Here is a 20290-nt window from a genome sequence, read left to right as displayed (position 1 = left end):
AATAATCTTTCTACATATAAAATACTAAAGGCTGTTCTTCTGTCATACAAAAAACTTGAGAACCACCAGACCCTGAACCTTATTCCTGGTCTTGATTATGAGCTTATGATGTGACTCACACTGCTGTAGAAAACAAATTGGAAGTATGGGCTACCCTGGCAACACAATCAGGCCTCGGGTCCTTCTCACATCAAACAGCAGCATTGGTATGTGACATAGATGAAAGGAAAATAATAGTGGCAACATCTGCTGAAAGTGAAGTACATTGCACAGGCCAATGAGACTGGAAGATACACAACACGGGTGTGACAAACATAGACAGCTGCATGAGTGAACTGAAGTTGCTTGGGTCTTTATAGAAAACTATTAATTTTCATCTCAACTGAAAGTCGTACACTCTGATTGGAAGACAAAGTCATACACGCTGTTATGCCATAATAAACAACAAGATCTGTGACCTCAGCTCAGCATCAAGCCAGAAGCAGGAGCCGTTTCACTGACAACAAACAAGAAACAGTGAGATAGCAAAACACTTCCCCACATACCAAAGAAAGAGGCCAACCTGAATGTAGAGCCATTGAGCAGCTCACTAACAATGTAGCCCATTGCCTTGCCAGACAGCCACGGTACAGAGCACCTGACATGAATTTAAATGGCACCTTTCAGAAGAACTTTGTGATAGTAAGAAGGAAAAAGAAGTGAATGAGCAACTTTACTTTGAGGACTGGAGGTCCAAGTGTTTCCTAATAAAGGGGGTCCTCGGGTTACGATGCAGTTCCGCTCCTAATGTAAGTCAAAACACACCCTAGCCTAAATCACTTACCTACAGTATCCTAACACATTTGCAAAATCAAAATCTAGAGCATAAAAACACAACTAAGCCACAGAAAAAATGAGTGTAAAAAAAATCCTTACCTTTATTCCTTCTGACGTCTCAATTTTTTAAAAGTTTTTATGGAAGTGAGCACTGTAAATATGAAACGTCGTATGTCAAGACATTGTAACCCGAGGACCCCCTTTATTAATAATATCCATAATAATAAAGGCAATAATGTTAATAACTTTCACAGAAATTTATTAACATTAATTATAGAAATGTGTGGCCAATCCCCACAGTTTTAGATGAAAGAAGGAAAATAACAGCTGTCAGTGAGATGTAGTGTTTAAGGCTTCGGACTTCAAGTTGTGGGTTCAAATCCCGCTGTTGACACTGCATGACCTTAAGCAAGTCACTTCCCTGGTCTGTGCTCCAAATGGAAAATCAAAAGAAATGTAACTAATTGTGTCATAAATGTTGTAAGTCACCTTGAATAAAGGCATCAACCAAATATGTAAGTGTAGTTTAATGGGCCAGAGTTGATTTTTGGGATGTCAATACACTTCAGGAGACAACTTGAGTTGTAAACTATTGGTAGTAGATACTGAAGAAATTCACCTCTGAAAAGGATGTGCCCACAGGGTTTCTTTCTAAAAACCCACACTCAATTTCATCAAGTATATACACTTTTAATGCTTGATATACAACCGAAAACAAAAGTGAAGCAACATATTGCTTGAATGAGTTTGCGTTGATGGAATATTTGTAGAAACACCACCTGTTTTTGAAGATCTGTGACAAACCTCAGCCAATATTTGTTAAAATGTTTCAGGGATGAAACTAAAGATTTGCATGAAACTGTTGTTAAAAATAATCTTAGATGTCACCTCATGAGTGGCCATGACTCATACTCCCTCCTCAGTGTGCCTTTTTAAGCACAAGGAGTTCATTTCAGTTTCTATGCCTCTCAAAGGTTTGCAAGGGGAGGTTACATTAAATTAAAAAAAATACATCTAATAACTGTCCACATCGTAATAAATCTTGTTTAGAGAATTTGAGCTTTACATTCCTTTCATATAAATTTGTAGATGTTACTGGAAAAGGGGAACCACTTTTGCCAGATGTCTGTTGTGAATTAAATATTATTACTACGAGGTATTTGCCAGGACCTGGCAAACATTTCCGATGGGCTGTTTTATTCACTTCCTGCCTCCTGTATTCAGTTCAAGCCTGCAGCCAGCTCCGTGATTCTGGCCTGTGACAGCTACCTTCTCATGGGAGCTGCCGAAATCAGTTTCTCGTGCTGTGGCTATTACGACAGAAATGTTTAGGCAGTAAACCGTTTTGTCTTATTTGAACTCTCTTATCTCTGGTGTGTCTCTTCACATCTGAGTGAACGTAATCTATGACTACTTTTAAAACATTATCTATTTAAAGAGCCCCTGCCACTGACTACCTTGAAACTCTCCTATCTCTATTGATCTTTAGCTGGAACCTACTGGCAGTTATGAAATCCAGAGAGCAAGAATTCCTTTAGGTTGAACATGTACTAAATACCCAAATACCGGTATATAAGAAAATGTGCAGGTATTAAGTAGAACAGAGGTGGCCTTAGGGGCGTGCATGGCCTAATGTCGTTACGTCAAACGCTTTTACTGGTATGTGTGGACTGTATAAACTTGTGAGCGAATTTAATGAAAATAATGTTAACTTACACCAGATTTTCTCATTACAGTATTCAGCTAATTTTTTGCAAGATAACATGTGGACTTTATCAAAATATAACTACAGAATATAACTTGACAAATCCGCTCAAACAGGACACATGGACCTCAAAAGCGGGGCCCCCTTAGTTGTGGGGCCTGGGGCGGTCATCCCACTTGCCACCCCCAAACGTCACTCTTAAAATAGAATTGCTGACTATGAAAATCAACATATAAATTCATTAGCATATTTACTCTTTTGTAAATTCAATGGTTAAGATTTTTAATACCCCAAGCATATTAATATACCTTTTATGATGATGGTGGCATCACTGTATCAGGACCCTATTGGCAGCATCCAAGTTTTGGCTTATCTGCAAGTTCTTCGATTTTCAGGTTGTTTTTCTCCAGAGATGGAAACCAAAAGAAGTCACTCTTCGGTGTTTCTTTGTGCACAGACATTCTGCCTTGTTTCTTAATTCACTAAATAAGTTAAGATGTGACCACCTCTATCCCCCTGGGCTGTTTTTTTTTTGTCCTCCTCAGGGAGGCTTGAAACAGTTGTTGTCTTCTAAAGAAGATCCAGCAAATTCCTGTCTGCCTTAGCTTGTTGTTTTTATATCCCCCTCAATGGGAGGGGGTGCCCCTATAATCCCTTCTAGGACTTTCCTGGGGCGGGCCAGTGCCCCTATAATCCCTTCTAGAAACTGCCTGGAGCTTTCTGGGTTTCTGGTGTTCACGTCTTACGTGTATTTTAGTGTATCATACCGTACATCTGGTTGCTTCCTGCATGGAAAAGAGGACAGTCTCTGAGACATCAGCCAGCTTTTTAATGGTCTTTTCTGGAGATTGGTGAAAGGAGTCAGAGCAAACTTTCACACAGGTTACTCCAACTTCCTTGCCCCCCATCAAAAGCATTTTGGTAATTTACAGCAGTGTGGGTCACTATTGCTGTGCTAGTATATCTCCTGACCATGCCAAGATCAACAGTGGACGAACATAGACATTAAAAGATATTTAAAAGAGACAAAAAAAAAAATTGTCCATTTCCTAAACCCAACCATCCAGGGTGAGTAGCAGGAGTCTATGCTAAAAACCTATAATGAGGACACCAGTGACAGGAAATATATATAAAGACCAATAAAATTGTTATAATAAACTTTTCAAATTATCATTTCTAAAATGAAAAAATCAGCTAAATCTCTAAAAGCTAGAATATCCAGGAAACTGGTTTCTGTTAAAAGCTGTAACCTGTCAAAACTGAGCTAGGATTTTAGATTTGCATCTTGCAATTTGCCATTAAAAGTGGACTTTGTCCTGGGCTGAGCTGAATTGATCCATGTGGGGATCTCTTTAGGACACTGAGGTTAACACCCCTGCTCTTCTTAGAAAGTGTGTCATGGGATCCTTAGGACAGACTGGACTTTGGCTTAATGTTTCATCTGAAGGGAAATACTCAGTACAACATGGAGCTGACCTGTAAAGCTACGGTCACATTCTTGACTTAAACGTTTTCCTTTTGTAAGACATTAAATTCCTGCTATTGCTGAGTGCAGTTTTTCTTGAGTTAGTGCCATTGTGTGAAAGCAGAAATAGCCTGACCCTTTTAATCTTTTATAAAACTTTGCAATTTGAAAGAATACTTGATAGCACATCCAAACCAGAGGAATGATCATTTATGGGAAAAATGTTGCACATAAAGCAAAAGAATAAAAACTAAGTGCAAAAAATCTTATATCATTTTTAATATGGTAGTGTATGCGTAATTCAGGGTCTTGCACATATGCAATAATTTGCACTTTTTTGTGTCTTTGCAGTACATTTTTTTATCTATCTATCTATCTATCTATCTATCTATCTATCTATCTATCTATCTATCTATCTATCTATCTATCTATCTATCTATCTATCTATTGTAAAGGCCAGTCCCAACACAGACAGGCGTAGGACAGAAGTTCAAAGCACACAGGGTTTTTATTTTTTATTTTCCCTTGTGGGAAACATCTTCCTCGTCTCCCACAAGCACAACAATACAGTCCCAAACACAAGCACAATAACCAAACACAATTCTTTTTCTACTTTTTTTTCAACTCCACTCCTCCTGGCAAGCTTCGTCTTCCTCCTCCTGACTCTGGCTCCCAGAATGGTGTCTGCTGGTTCCTACAATAAAGCACCCGGAAGTGCTCCAGGTGCTCGTTGCCCTACTTTCAGCAGCATGTGTGGTAGAAGAGCTGCTCTCCAGGGTTTAGCAGCCATTGCAGTGACCCCTGGCAGTGTCCACAGACCCCAACAGGGCTGTATCAAACTCCAACTTCCATGGGGCCCTGTGGGAGTCCGAGGCACCACTGTCATCCAGGGCGGCTGCCACCTGGCATTCTGGGGGAGGTAATGTTTTGGCCACATCTCCTGATCCTTCTGGATGTGGAGGCGTCCTGGCCAGGCAACGGCCCCGGCCGTCCACGACACTATCTATCTATCTATCTATCTATCTATCTATCTATCTATCTATCTATCTATCTATCTATCTATCTATCTATCTTCTCTTTTCTGTAGTATATTGGATGACAGTTGGCAGGGACTATCTCTTCAGGTGACTGTAAACATATCTACTAAACAATTATAACAGCAATAATAGTAATGATAATAACATTCCAGTCATAATACTGTAACTCTTACATAAATTTACCTAACACCACTCACTAAGATGTGTGGCCAGTCTCAGTAGCATTAAATTCAAGGTAGGAACTAGTCCCATGGGGCCAGACTTGATTTTTGGGACAAGAACACACTTCAGGAGACAACTTGCTAAATTGTTAGTAGTGGATACTGGAGAAATCCACCTCTGAAATGCCATGCCCAATTGATTTTCCGACAGTTCATGTTTAGTGTATAACTGAAAACGCAACTGAAGCAACATCTTGGTGGCTAGCTAAATTTATTTAGTTTTGTAAGACAATATTAGCCATAAAACCTCAAAATAGATGTCTTAGGAATAATGTTCACTTCAACGCTATCAATTCAGTATTGTGGTCTATATATATTCATGTGTTAAAATGCTGCAGCTTTCGCCTGGTGTGGCATTTACTATTACATAGTTATGTTAACTTATTTTAGTTATTAGTTTAGATGTGCAGTCAGAAGTTGAATTCTGTGTAGCTTCCTCTGTGGTATGTGGTTCTGCAGGAGTGGTAGCAATGTGATTAGGTGAATTTATTGTTTTTGGGTGTATTGACTACAGTAATCTGCATCTTCACTATAAAAGCTAAAACACTTTGTGTAGCTGGAGTTCTTTTAACTCAGATTTTACTGGTTGTGATGGTGGTACACTTTTTACCTCAAAAGCTCATTCTATAGTCCACCTTTTTGTGAATTTAACAGCCAGCTCTGTGTTCGGTATTAACTGCCAACACTGAATGACAGAGACCGCAAACAGCTGCCAGCAATGAATTATTCTCTTTTACCACCAGTAAAGTGATGTCTTTGAATGTTAAAAATTTGGCCTAATGAAATGGTTTTTCCCTTACAACAGTCAGTCAGTGATTTTCTAACCCGCTTACTCCTGCACAGGGTCGCGGGGGGTCTGCTGGAGAACAATCCCAGCTAACACCGGGCACAAGGCAGGAAGAAACCCTGCACATGGTGCCAGTTCATTGCCGAGTGTCCATTGAAATAAGTTATTTTTATTTTTAAAGTATGCAATGTGTTCTCTGCATACATGACACACACATTGATATGTTTACCGGAGGTCACTCTTTTTGGGAGACTTTTCAGCCATACTTGGTTTATATATTGTGAAAAGGCTTGGTATCGGTCAGACCATGTTGAGCAGAGTACCACTGCTGTTTAAATCACCACCTTTACTTTGAGTTGCACCATCATGAGGTGTTTTATTGCTTTAGAAATTTCACACTCTGTGAACCATCTAATTGTTCCCACCCACAGTTAAACCAAATTCATTATAGTTGACTCCAGACATATAAAATATACATCTGAACCTGTGAGACTAGGTAGGAACTAACCCTTTCTATTCGAGGTCACAGTCCTACACACACACACACACTAATACCAATGCCAGCTTTTAGTCAATGATTGACCTATTAAGCACATCTTTGTGATGTACTGTAGATGGAAAAGTGCAGCACCCAGTGAACCCCCACACAGAGAGGAACAAGGCTTGAATATGAATCACTAATAATGTATTGTTTTGGACTGGCACTGTTGTCTTAGGTAGATAAGTATGTAGCCTGGAAATTATTTGGTGCGTTTGTCAGATAAAGGTTTTTGAGTCTCTGACCAGTCCTATTTCTGAAACTTTAAGCATCATTCTGTAGTTCTCATCAAAAGATATCTTAGGTTTGTTCCAGAAAGAAACAGCTATCCAGCACTGTGACATTTCATTTTGTTTAGTGGCAGTCATGTAAGGGTGTGAGAAAAATCGTGATTAAAGATAACAAGCACAGGTTAGATCACAAAGATACTTTAATGAATCATTATAATCAGTTGACAACACCAAACTCACAGTCTTTAAATGATTCAGTATCTAAGTCCTATAATTTTTTGCTTGACTGAATGTTTAAGAAAAAAAAAATCCTTCAGTAAATTCAGATATCTCTAATACAAATTTCAGATGAGACTCAAACGTAGCAGTCATTTTTGAACTTGTTTCCTAAAGTCACACAGAACAGTGGGCCTGAAAACCAATGTGTGTATTAGAATTCTGACAACCTCATCGGCTACAGTAACTTCGGCTTTTAAAATTGGAGAAGTGATTGTACTAGAGACATAATGATATTTTCCAAAATGAACACAATCTGGTGCATCAGTCTGGTAATGATCGTATGTTTGCTAGATGAGGCAAAAAACCTGTGTAAATTTGTATTCCTATGCTGCTTATAGCTCAGTATGAGATTCATATTATTACACCAAACTGAACTACTGGTCACATCTAACACTACAAACACTGGATCGATAGTCATCAGAGGTTGCCGGACAATGCTCTGTATACCAATCTTTTGGAGTTACTAATGGAAAAGGTCTAATTTTTTTTCTTGTTAATTTAAAGACAAATAAAACCAAGGAAACAAGATTGGACAAGACATTGCTCACGTAAATGCAGCACACACTGTCCGAGCTGCTCCATGTATACTAAGGGTGAGTCTGAAACTGTAAAGTTGAGTTTCAATGGGATGTTATTTTGAAACAAGGAAAGACCACAGCATGACGAGATACTAGACAAAAACAGTTCATGGTCTCGTTTACACTGGTTCAAGAATGCACAGACATTGTGCCTTGTTTTGTTAATTAACTAAATAATTTCCTGAAGAAGTAGCTAACGTCCTGAAGAAAATAACCTTTGTAAGCTATGCTGATGCTCAAAAGGTATCCCTGGGTGAAGCTTTCCCAATATTTTCTGTTAGAGATAAGATGCTTAAAAGTTACTGGACAAAATAACCTGGAAAGTGTACATTATCTACATGATGTGTTGCAAAAATGATATAGTGATATTAGCAGAAGATATAATGTCTTTTCAAGAAAATGATTACTTCTAGAATGGTGCTGGTCAAAGAAGCTGAAGTGGGTTGGCCGTGATGTTATGCACTTTGTTTCAACAACTATTAGACACCTTGACAACCCAAAATATCCTGAGGGTTCTTTTAAAAAATACCCTAATACCCTACACACATAATGGGTTGCTAGCATGTATAGGGAGCATGACATGGTGGCATGATGGTGGCACTGCTGCTCCATACCTCCAGGACCTCAGGATTGAATCCTGGATCAAGAACTATCTCTACAGACTTTGCATGCTATCACCTGCTTGAATCCTATTTCACCGGGTATTTTAAGTTTCCTTTAATTTCATAAACATGTGTACTTTAGGCAACTTGGTGATTCAAAATTTGCCTGCTGTGAGTAAACGCTTGTTTGACCATGCATGTATCCTAAAATGGACTGGTGCTTTGGGTGAGGTGACGCAAATGCTCTGGTGGAACTTTGATAAGATCGTCATTTTCATGGAACAGTATATTTTTAGAATTATGAAATCATAATAATGTTAAAAAAGGAACAGTTAGATTTGAACCTTAAGAAATGCATATGCACATCCAGTGTCTTACTCTATTTATATATACTACCTTCCACAAATTCTGAGAAAAAGTTTCAAATTTTGCATAACACAATTCACAATGCCTTGCCTCACCACACGGTTGCGAGGATCAAAATTACACATGAGCATTTTGAAGCTACGGTTTGGTGCATTCATTATTTTCACACATATTCTATTGATTTTTCATTTTTGTTAAATTTTGCTAATTTCTGGAATGTTGTGGAGCAGAGTGGTGGCTCTGAGGCTTGGGACCTGCACTGGCAATTGAAAGGTTGCCGGTTCAAATCCCGTAAACACCAAAAGTGACTCTACTTCATTGGGCCCTTGAGCAAGGCCCTTAACCTGCAATTGCTCCATCCTGGGTATGACATTAATCTGCATCCAGACCTGCATGTAGGCCCTCCAATGTGAAAAAACCTGGGGGTTGGTGGCAGAATTGGCACTCCAGCCACCATAAAAAAACCTCACACTGTTTCCATCTCAACTAGTGTGGTGCTGAGGTGTCACCCATTGCATGGCTGCACTCAGGTCCTAATGTGGGATCCTAAGGTGGTTTGTCATGTGGTGGGTGCAGCAATGTGTTGTATCAATGCCTGCTCTTAACCTCGGGAATGTTATTAATGTGTCAGTTATATGTATAATGTCTGATAAAAGTTTGCACTGTGCGTGTTTACTTAAAAAGAACAAGTGTCCTTAAAGTTGCTTGACAGAGTTTGAAACTTCTAACGTATTTGGAGAAGCATGCAGGGGCATCAAAATAACTGAATTTATTTTCACATCCAGTATCAAAATCTCAAAACTCAAATGTTTTTGGAGTGTGGGTTGGGGTCATCAAACAAAAGTGGAGAAGATATTATACATTTTTATTTTAGGAATGCTTATTTTGTATGTTTGATTTAAAGCTAATATTTTTTCCAAAAAATAATATATTTAATTTGTTCTAAGGACACGCCATAGTCTATCTGAAGCTTTATTGTAAGTTGTATTGCATGTAAATAAAGTGCATCATCTTATGCCTAGTTATGGTGTGGCAAAAATGTCACTTGCCTCAGGCTGCATTATTTAACATGTCAGCCCTGCTGGTGCTTGTCAAACATGTGAGCATGGGGAACATTTTATGGTTTTGGTTAAGTGGAAATTACAGGGAAGGATAAGGGTGTGCCACCATAACTGACAGTTGTTCCTTTGGTCCTTTCACAAAGAAAACGGGGAAGCCCCCAGAAGAACGATGAGGTGACTTCCACCAGATCATCACAAGTTCCTCCCATTTTAGACAGACGGATCTACCACTGGAAGCTGACATTTATTCCTTAAACAGCTTCACGACAGGATGGAGCTCCATGCTTTTAAAACCTTTATTTCCAAACGTGGATAGGAGCCACTACTTTGTATCCAACATTTGTGCACCTACTTTTGTCCTACAAACGGAGCATCATCTGGGATCCCAACTGTCATTTGGTTCTTTGTTTCATTCCTTCAAATGCTCCATTCAAAGCTGGTTCTTGTCTTGTGGTTAATGTTGCCAGGATAGGCCCCAGCTCCACACCGCTCTAAATTTGGATTAAGCAGATTCACAAATTGAATGGAAAGATGTCAGCACACAGAGCTCATTTCAAATGTTCACTAATTTGCTTCCATTGTGGAAGATATAGATTTATTCTTTGATAAAGTACTCCAAAGGATAATGGAAAATAAACTGAACTGTTCTCTATCTACAGGGAAAAACTGCTTCTCAACTCGTCTCCTAAAACTGTAAATTGCAGGTTAATATTTATGAATCGGGAAATCCCTCACAGTGATTCCCCCATGAGTCACACACGCTTGAGCAAAAAGAGCAAATGGCTCATTGTGCTGGGCTGAATGCACTCAGTTCTTGCAATAAGAAGGTATCAAGCCTCTGAGGTTTTGCCTCTATTTAATGTTTAATTCAATGACTTGCATATTATTCCAATACTGAATTCCCCGAAATAAGACCTTTAAAGATGGCATTTTTTCTACGTAGGTGGCTTAGGACATTAAATACTCAATCTTTTAAGCGTACAAAGTTTAAAAATGACCACCATTGTAAAAACAGGGCGGTTAGGAATCAGAACAACTTTCCATTCAAAGTTATGGCTGTTATTTGTTCAGTATAGTCATTCAAGGAAGAGAGAACAGAGCAAACCTTGTCTAAAGGCAATGCATGCATTTCAGGCTTCAGCTTTTAGATTTATTTCTTAAGGCTGGAAAATTCTTGGAAGGTTGAATGGGTTAAGTAAAAGCCAGAGTATTTTATAAACAAAATGAATTTTCTTTAGTTTTTGTTCTAATGGAGAAAATTTTGGCAAATAAACATCATGGAAAACTGTGACCTGTGAATGTCATCCTTTGTTCATTTCCTGCTCTATCCAGTCTAGCGTGCTTTCTTATTATTTTCTTACACTTTGAACTTTTTGAAACACTTCAAGGTTCTGCAAGCAATGTGCTTTTTGTTCCTAGATTAGACAGCTAACATGTATAGTATCTTTTCTCAGTTATGTACAGTTATAAGTACAGTGCAACGAATGGTAGAGTGCAATGGGTTATAGCTGACATGAAAAAGCTATAGGAGGAGGGTAGAGAAGTGAGTGCCACCAGTTATCAAGCATGTCTTCATTCCAGCTGTTCTTATGCAGGCTGTCCATTAAGAGAAATAAGCAAGGTATCAATTGGGAAAAAAAAAGCTTGGCCTAGCACAAATGCTCTGCTAGGATGATGGGGGGCCAGTCAAACCAGTAGTGGTCAGAGTGCTGTGTCTCTCTCCTGAAAACAATGGAAGGAAGAAGAGAAACCACCATAGGAGTCAACTAGAAGACACACTGTCCCAGACAAAAATATACAACAAGGGACAATTTTGTAATACTAATAGAAAGTGGCAGTGCTGCTGTGGAGAGCAGGCATTTTACGGCCCATGTATGCAGAAAAAGTTGGAGCCGCTCAGTTGACCTTTAGCCTCATCTCACTGAACAAAATGCAGTGCTGTCTCTAACCCTAAAATAATTCAGGACTGTGGGCAAAAGAGATACTGGGGCAGGCTATAGAGCTGATTGGTCTTGTAGGAAAACCAGTGACTGAAGAGAAAGAAAACTTGTGGAAGGAGAAGTAAAGGGACTGCCTGAATGGGTTAGCCAGTCCTTACGACAACAGAAGAGACGGGTCTTGGTATAGCCCTCCATGAGATTCTTTATTTTATAATCTTAACTGTTATTGTACATTTTGAACCTTCCTCATTGATATTTTAGGTCAGAGACTCTACAAGAGTGATGTGCTATGAATTATTAAAGCTTTTCATTGTATAGGTTTAAAAGCTGGATCAGGAACATAATGATATTGTGATTATTTTCAAGTGGATTATGTGTGCTTAATCTACAACAGCAAAGCCTTGTCATGCAACACACACGCCAGATTCCACAGCTTACATTAACTTTCTAGAATTTAACATCCTATTAATAACTGCCTTCTTTTATGTAAATCTGCCTCTTTTTTAACATTTTGGGGGCATAGATGAACAATAGCAATGTCATATCAGGAAAAAGGAAAATGGCATTTGCTTCACATTAAGCCTTTTTCATATTAAGTGTTTTCCTCTCCAGCAACTTAACGTTAATATTATGAATTGAGAACGATACACAGATACTGTAATCATATTATGTGTAATATATAACAGAAACAATACACCACTGCAGGAGGTATCTAACAAAGCTTTAGCTTTACGTGAAAGATAGTAATATTGATTTTTCGAAAAATACATTCTCAGTATATCATCTCATCAATCAGCTTAGTATACAGTATGCATTCATTCACATTTTCCATAAGCACATAAGCAGATATTCTGAACATGGTCTGTGTGGAAGTTGCTATTATAGAATTATACAAATATGTTTAGAGGAAATGAAAGATTATAACATAAATATAAGCTTAATTAAACTGAAATATTGTATAGTTTTAGTAATCATAACCAGTAGCGTAGTAGACAGTAGGACATTAGGGGCCTTCAAAATTTTGGAGAAATTAGGTGAGTTTGCTGGGCAGAACGATCAAAATTGTTCGAATGCTCTAAATGTATATGTGCAATGATATTTCTGTGCTCTTCAAAAGCTGCAAAATATCATTTAGCTAGCTTGTTCCAGTTAAAACCTTTCAGTCAATACCTTTGCTCCTTTGCTGCCTGATTAAGCATGTATTTTAGTAAGGTGTTACAACACGCTGTGATAGCCATCAAGTGTTTTCAAACCAAGCTGTCACAGTATAACTTTAAGGAGAGTGTTCAAGATCGTTTTGTTTGTTTTAAGGGCATATCAAAAGTATTGTCGGTCATAGTGGAGGTCAGTATACTATTTGTAGAAATTGAATAAAAAAGGTACACAGGGTGGCACTTAAGTCATTAAACAAAGCTAAGTCAATACCAGATTTTGAACCAAATAAATTATGGACTAAGCCTTTTTCGTAATTTATTTTTATTTTATTAAACATTGCCACCATGCCACTAGTCAAGTAGTACGTGCATCAGGTATCAGTATCAGAAGCAATCAGACACACAAAACAGCAGCACCCTTACAAACAAATGCACAGAGAGGTGTGGATAAAAACAAACTAGTACAGTCTGTGCTTTCCTGATACTCGCCAATGCTTATTCTTGGCTCATTTGTTTGCCTCAGTTTCTGTCATTTCTCATGTTCAATAGTATGTGCGTTGTGCCTTCTATATACTGTATTTGACCTTTGTGTTTTCTTGTGATCATTTTTATTTGCATTTGAATGTTAGTTCCTGCTTCTTTGTGTATCAGCCTTTGCCTTTTTCACATCATATACTATCTTTCTCAGTGTTGTTTGTCTCCATTTCAAGTCTAAAGAACATTATGCTACATTTATGTGCAAGAAATACCAGCCAGTGTCTGTACAAATGCTGCCCAGGTTTAGCAAATTTATTTGCAGTCTCTGCAATTTCTTTTTCCTTATCCATTCTATCATGGTACAACAAGCACAAGACATCAAACAGACAACCCTCTCTTCTGTCTGTATGGTTCAAAATACAGACTTTCCTTCTTTTCTTGCAGCTGCATTGTACACAGTATATTTCTGGGTAAGCACTGATCGGTTGTCAACTCTCACATACACAAGATCCCGCCACTACGAATTAACACAAAATTAAAACTGTTTGATTTTGTAATGGCGAGTAGCTGACTGAGTGCTTGGGATATCAACCTATACAAATGAAATTCTCTGGAGTGTTTCTGTGAGTGCCCCAGACTAATTAAGATTATGCAAATGGCTCAGAGTAACTGGAAAAGTCGAGGAGTGTGATGGTCAGGGGGGGTTATACTTTTAATTGATTGTTTAGCTAGCTGGCTTTTATGTTCCTTTAGTCCAAGAAATTCAGAAATATATATATTTTTCCCCTAGCTTTAAGTGCTTCTGTACTGTCGACCACCAGGGGGCGCACCAGTCGCCCCAACCCAACACATACAGATGTGGGACATAAATGCAATCAAACGCTTTTTTTCCTTTTCCCTTTAGGAAGCACCTTCACTCGTTTCCCATGTTAACAGCACAGTCACAAGCACAACCAAAAGCATACTTCCCTTCTTTCTTGTTCCTTCTCCTCTTTCTCTTTCTTCACCTCCACCCCTCCTGGCAAGCTTTGTCTTTTCCTATCCGACTCTGGCTCCCTGAGTAGTGGCTGCTGGCTCCTTTTATTTGACACCCGGAATTGCTCCAGGTGCTCGTTGACTGGGTGTGTTGGAAGAGCTGCTCCATAAGTGCTCAGCAGCAGCTGCAGCACCCCTTGGCGGCACCCATGGAGCCCAACAGGGCTGCACCAAACACCAGCTCCCAACTCTTTCAATCACGATCATGCTCTAACACCCTCCCGCCCCGCCTCTTCTGATCTGACTCTAAGTAACAGCACCAGCGTAAATTCACACCCGATCTGATTCTGTTTAGTTTCAAATAATATTGCATTAGTGCGATTATGTTTTCTGATTGGTACTATTCAGGTCATAAAATGATTTCTTCAAAATGTCATATATATTGTCTCTTTCTTTCAGGTGTGTAATAGAAACCACAGCATAGAGAGAAGTATGCGCATTGCAACAGGTACACATGTCGTAAATGTAAGAAGGACGATCCTTGCATGTGTGTGAACCGTTAACATTTGAATTTGATGATTGCATATAGTGCTGAACTGACCTCATAAAAGGTCATACAATGAATAATTCCAAATATCATATATACCTATGTCTCTTTTTTTTTTTTTGACATCATAAACCATAAGGTGCATACTAATTCTGCGTGAGCAGGAACACTCAATAAAACTGAATAAAAAAAAATAAAGTGACGGTGAGATCGAAGAAGGCAGATTCACCAGCGTTTGTGCGTCAGCTTTTATCCCTCCAGATCAGAGAATGTCCAGTTCCATTGCCTCAAAACATTACTCACATCTACAGTTATTCCCAGTTTCAAATAAAAACTAACAGCATCAGTTCCCTAAGACGTTAGTATGTATCGTGATCGTGACTGAGAGAATAAAAGTAAAAAAAAGGCATCTTTTACAAGTACAGTACTATAAATGTACATGGTCTGTTACAGACACAAACCAAATATATGTGTGTACTGTATAATATTAACAATAAGAGCAGCTCACTACTGAAAATGGCAAATATAGGAGGCAGTCAGGATCGAACCTGGGACTCTTGATTACAAGTCAGTAAATCTTATTGCTACGCCACGGAAGCTGTTGTATCAGCCTTGAACCTTTTGTGAAAGTGTTTATTTGATCTTTGGACTTCAGGCTTCACACATTCTATAGTTTATGACTACATTTTGTAACATTTATTACTAAAATATGAAAAAGTTTCTGTTTTAACAATGTGTTTACACAGATTGCTGTAGAAACAGAACAAATAACAAAAGTTCCAAATAACAATCTGTTATTTCCACTCTAAAACTCCAGCACTTCACTCCCAAATAATCAAACAAGGCATGAGCTGGGAGAACTTTGTGAACGTTCTGCGACGATGGGGGGATGGAATGGCTTACTGCTTGTCTTAATCAGCACATTTACAGGACAACAGACGCTGACGGAGAGGTGCGAACGGATTTTAGGTGGGCCGGATTTACGAGTTTTCTCGTAGGCTCTGGTAATTCTAGTGTTAAGCTGCACCCCCACTGACACGAACACGTGGTGAAGCTCCGCTTTCACTTGCAGGAAAACGTATTCCACAAAGCCACTTTATATTTTTCTCTGTTGGACATGCAATGTGTGATGCGAATTTTGACCGGCAGCGTAATTGGTTAGTTCACCTACACGCTGGTTCCACAGTCACCATTTGTGTCACACAGTTGGATATAGAGCAGCAATTTATATGTATACTTGCATCTATTTCATTTCTTTTTTGACCAGGAGGATATTAGCATATATGGTTATATGTGTTTGTTGCTGGGTATTACTCAATAAAGTGAATTTAAATAAAAAAAGTCTTCATAATTTATTTTATTCAAGGACACTGTAATAGCCTAATATAAGGCATGCAAAACTGAAAAAAGTAAACTCATGGGTCATTTATTCTCATTCCTTAAAAAATACAAAATGAATTGAACATGAACTAGTTCAAAATTGAAATGGGGAACTATGAACATGAATTTAATCATTTTAATCTGTGTGAACTGTACTTTGAACTAGTTCTTGTGAGGTGTGAACTTGCACAACACTGCAGAGGTACTTGGAATTGAAGTTAGCATATGTGATTCATCCCCATGATATTCTCTGAAGGCATGCGTATCAACCATTCTATTTCCTTATCAGAATTTATTTCTAAATTAGTTTTATTTCCAAAACAATTCTTTTGTATTCTTTAACAGTGTTTGTGTTGGACATGGAGGCACCACAAGCTCCTCCTCATCCCAGGGCCCTGGTTGTGGTAGATTCCACCATGTATATTATTTATATATTGTTGTTTATATATTGTGTACTTCTTTGTCAAATGATAATGCAAAAATTTCTCTGTTGGTTAGTCTGATCTCCATTTTCTCTCTGATGGCCTCCAATTTGATCCCATGTATTCAGTAGCTTCACAATCAGTGTGTCCAAATAATACCTGGTGATAACCACTGTCACTGCCGGTTTAGCCGGATGTCTTGGTTACTCTTATAGGCAGATAACAAACTTGTAGTTTAAAAGGTGAAATGACAGTGTGGAGTAGCATGTAAAATTACATAATAAAGACAAGCATTATGGAAATGACAAAGCATGTTGTTAGGAAAAGCTTTTATAGCACACATGGCTAACCTGACATAGTCCATTTCAGAGTTAAGACAGGAAAAACAAATCTAGAAAGCATGAGAAAACTGATAGGGTTTCTCCTGGATTTTATTAACTTAGAAATATTTAGGACAGTAAATAAGATTAAAAAAATAAGAAACTTTTCCTAAACCTTGAAAATTCAGCAGACATCAATAGTCATGAAATCAAATTGCATTTGGTGCCAGTCATGATTTTATGGTAACAAAATACTAAACTGTATTTCCTCATTTTGCATGTGATTTTGTGATCCTGTTGGCAGTGTTAAGGGTGGGGTGGGTGTGATATGAATTTCTCACCCCAGAGCCCTGCTTGTAGTGTTCTCTAGATTGAAGTAGTGACACACTCAGAATTAACGTTTCAAATGTTGTTTATTGTTAACCCTGTTTTTCCAACTCACCATACAGCGTGCCTTTCAAACCACACTCCTCCCTCCGGCAGTCATACGTCTCAAAAGACGCAGACCATAGCAATCAACACCCGAACATAAAGCAATGGACATTCGTGTCAGATGTGGGTTTGTTCTAACGTATGATAGATGCAGATAAGGGCCTTGATTGCTTTTGAAAAATTAGAACAACTTTGATGAGGATATGCTATGCGGTCTAACAGAGTTTGTCAATTGTACTTGCATAATTTTATCAAGTTACAACAAAATCTGGTATGTGTCTATGTGTCTCCATGCAAATAAAAATGTTCTAATAATTTCTAACAATGATATTTTCCGTTAATAAGTTAAGTAACAATTAACACATTTTATACCTGTATTTTGGACATTTTTGTTTTTTTTTATCATGTAAAGATTGTTTTGTTTGTCTCTTCATTTCAGTTTGACAAAGTTTTATTTTACAGTGATACTTTGGAATCCGAACTTAATCTGTTCCAGAACCCCGTTCAAATTACAAATTGTTTGAGTTCCAAGAAAATTTTTCTCCTTTAAAATAATAGAAATTGGATTAATCTGTTCCTGGGTCCCACAAACTCGAATTTTCAAAAATGATTTTAACAGTAAATAAACACTGGATTTTAAGGTAAAATATTAACAAATAATAATATTTGAATAAAAAAAAATTCAAAATTGTAGCTCTAACAGCTTTCCTCTTACTCTTATTTTCCTCACTACACTTTTTAGGACCCATGGCGAATACACTAAGCTGTTATATAAAAAAATAACACAAAACAGGCACAAAAGCATAACATTAGCAGCCAAAATCACATGATATGCTTTCGCTACAGCTTCCAACAATGAACTGAACGACAAAGTGCATGGGTGGCCCAAGCAATGGGGAAACGTATGCACAAACACACACGAACAACGTGCTGGACATTTGGATTCCAAGGCAACATTCAGATTCTGGAGCAAAATTTGTTAACTTTTTTGTTTAGATTCCAATTTGTTCGAGTTCTGGGGTGTTCGGATTCCGGGGGCAATACTGTGTTCCTCTTTCCTTTCATTCTTTATTTAGACAATGTGTTAGGGTGTGTCACATGACTGCAGTCATTGTATCAGTTACATCACAGGATATGACAGTATAAATATGGTGGCGATTCCATTGCACATTATTCCTTGGTGGATACAAATCCTAAATTTTGATTCTATAGTTGCTATAGTTAGCATTTTTTTAACATGTAGGCCTTAGTGTCAGGCTTTGTTTTCTGTTTTTGAACTCTTTCTGCCTTTGAATGTGATTCTTGTTTTTTCCCTTGTGTTTTGGTTGTCTGATTGCTTAACTGATTCGGTACAGTCCTGGTTTTCTTTTTGCCATAATTCTTACTTAATGTCATCATCTACCGCTTTATCTTTTTTATCAGAACAATCCTTAAACACAACAGTCATTACAGTTTTCATCTGTGTCCCTTTGCTCTTGTTAAAGAATTGTTGTAGAAAGGTATAACTGGAATCCACTTTCCCTTTCATAATTTTACAATTTTTAAAAATCATCACATCACCTTGTAATCTCCATTTGCTTAAACTGAAAATATTAATCTCAAAAATAACCATTTATTTCTTTTATTACCCAAAATCAAAGACAAAATATCTCAATGGGCTTTCATCAGGCCCTGTTTTTGACAGACCCCAACTTTGACTCTCTAAGAAGACACGAACAAAAAAAAAACCTTGTAGGGAAAAAATGGAAGAATTCTTGGGAAAAACAACTCTGAGGAAAAGACCCTTCCAGGTAGATTGGGCATTCAATGGGTGTCCGAAAATGGGGTGAACGTATTAAAAACAAAACAGAACACAAGTAATCCTCTTGACAGAGCTAGATGGCCAAACTATCATGGCAACCTCAGAAATATAATTCAATAGTACAGAATACTTTGTTCTTGAACAGAACTCTTCACCAAGTGCAGGTGCAGAGCATCATGACAACTCTTAAGGCAAAATGCAAGAACAGTAATACCATTCACTAAATACAGAACTATCATATATAATGATACCATTTTGTTGGAATGCATCAAAAATAAACTAGAATCAATTGACATAAATGAAAAGATACAATGTCTATCCACCAGCTAATTGTAGAACCTCTGCCAGATTGAAGAAAAGGAGTCAGACAAGCTAGACACAGTCAGAGTCCTGGAGACCTCGGCCAACATGCCACCTCCCCACTATGAACTCAGCATGGTGGGCCAGTCAGATGAAAGGACCCTTCAATCTGATGATTCCAGTGTTCCTTTATGTGAGATGACTTTTCCATAGACTGGCAAACAACTTAGCAGTAAAGCAGTGGCACCAAGTTCCACATGAGGATACCAAGAAGAGAAACAGAATACATAATGTCTCCTTCCGAATTTCTCCTTCAGTCTCTCCTCATAGCTCAGACCTCACAGTCACACAGAGGAGCAACTCTTCTTGAAAGAGTTACACACATAAAGTTTCACTGGAACGCAATGTCTTGCTCTATAGCTACATGTTCTTACAGTGAACTTTAAGGGAAGTGAGAAGTCATCCTGAGAGACCAGCCAATATATCACTTCTCATTACCCAGAATTCACTGATAGTCACACCACAAAACTCAATAACATAATTCCTTTAAAACTATTTTTATGCTGTTATACCCAGAAATGGCACCAAAGGTGTTCCTTATTTTGTTCAAAATTGTACTTGGTGTTTTTCAACTATTTTTTGTAGGACATAACACTGCTTAGTGCAGTCTTACAGCTGCAGGGACCTGGATTTGAATTCTAACTTGATCAATCTTTGTATTGAATTTACAACATCTTGTTTTCTGAATTGATCATGTCAGGATACTCTTGATTCCCCTACACACCTCACAGAAATCATGTTAATTGAAATGCTGGATTGAAAGTGCCCCCATTTAACTGAAGGTCTCTATACTATTG

Source organism: Polypterus senegalus, chromosome 7, assembly GCF_016835505.1.
Source record: "Polypterus senegalus isolate Bchr_013 chromosome 7, ASM1683550v1, whole genome shotgun sequence".
Classification (NCBI taxonomy): Eukaryota; Metazoa; Chordata; class Cladistia; order Polypteriformes; family Polypteridae; genus Polypterus; species Polypterus senegalus.
This window is presented reverse-complemented; position numbering follows the sequence as displayed.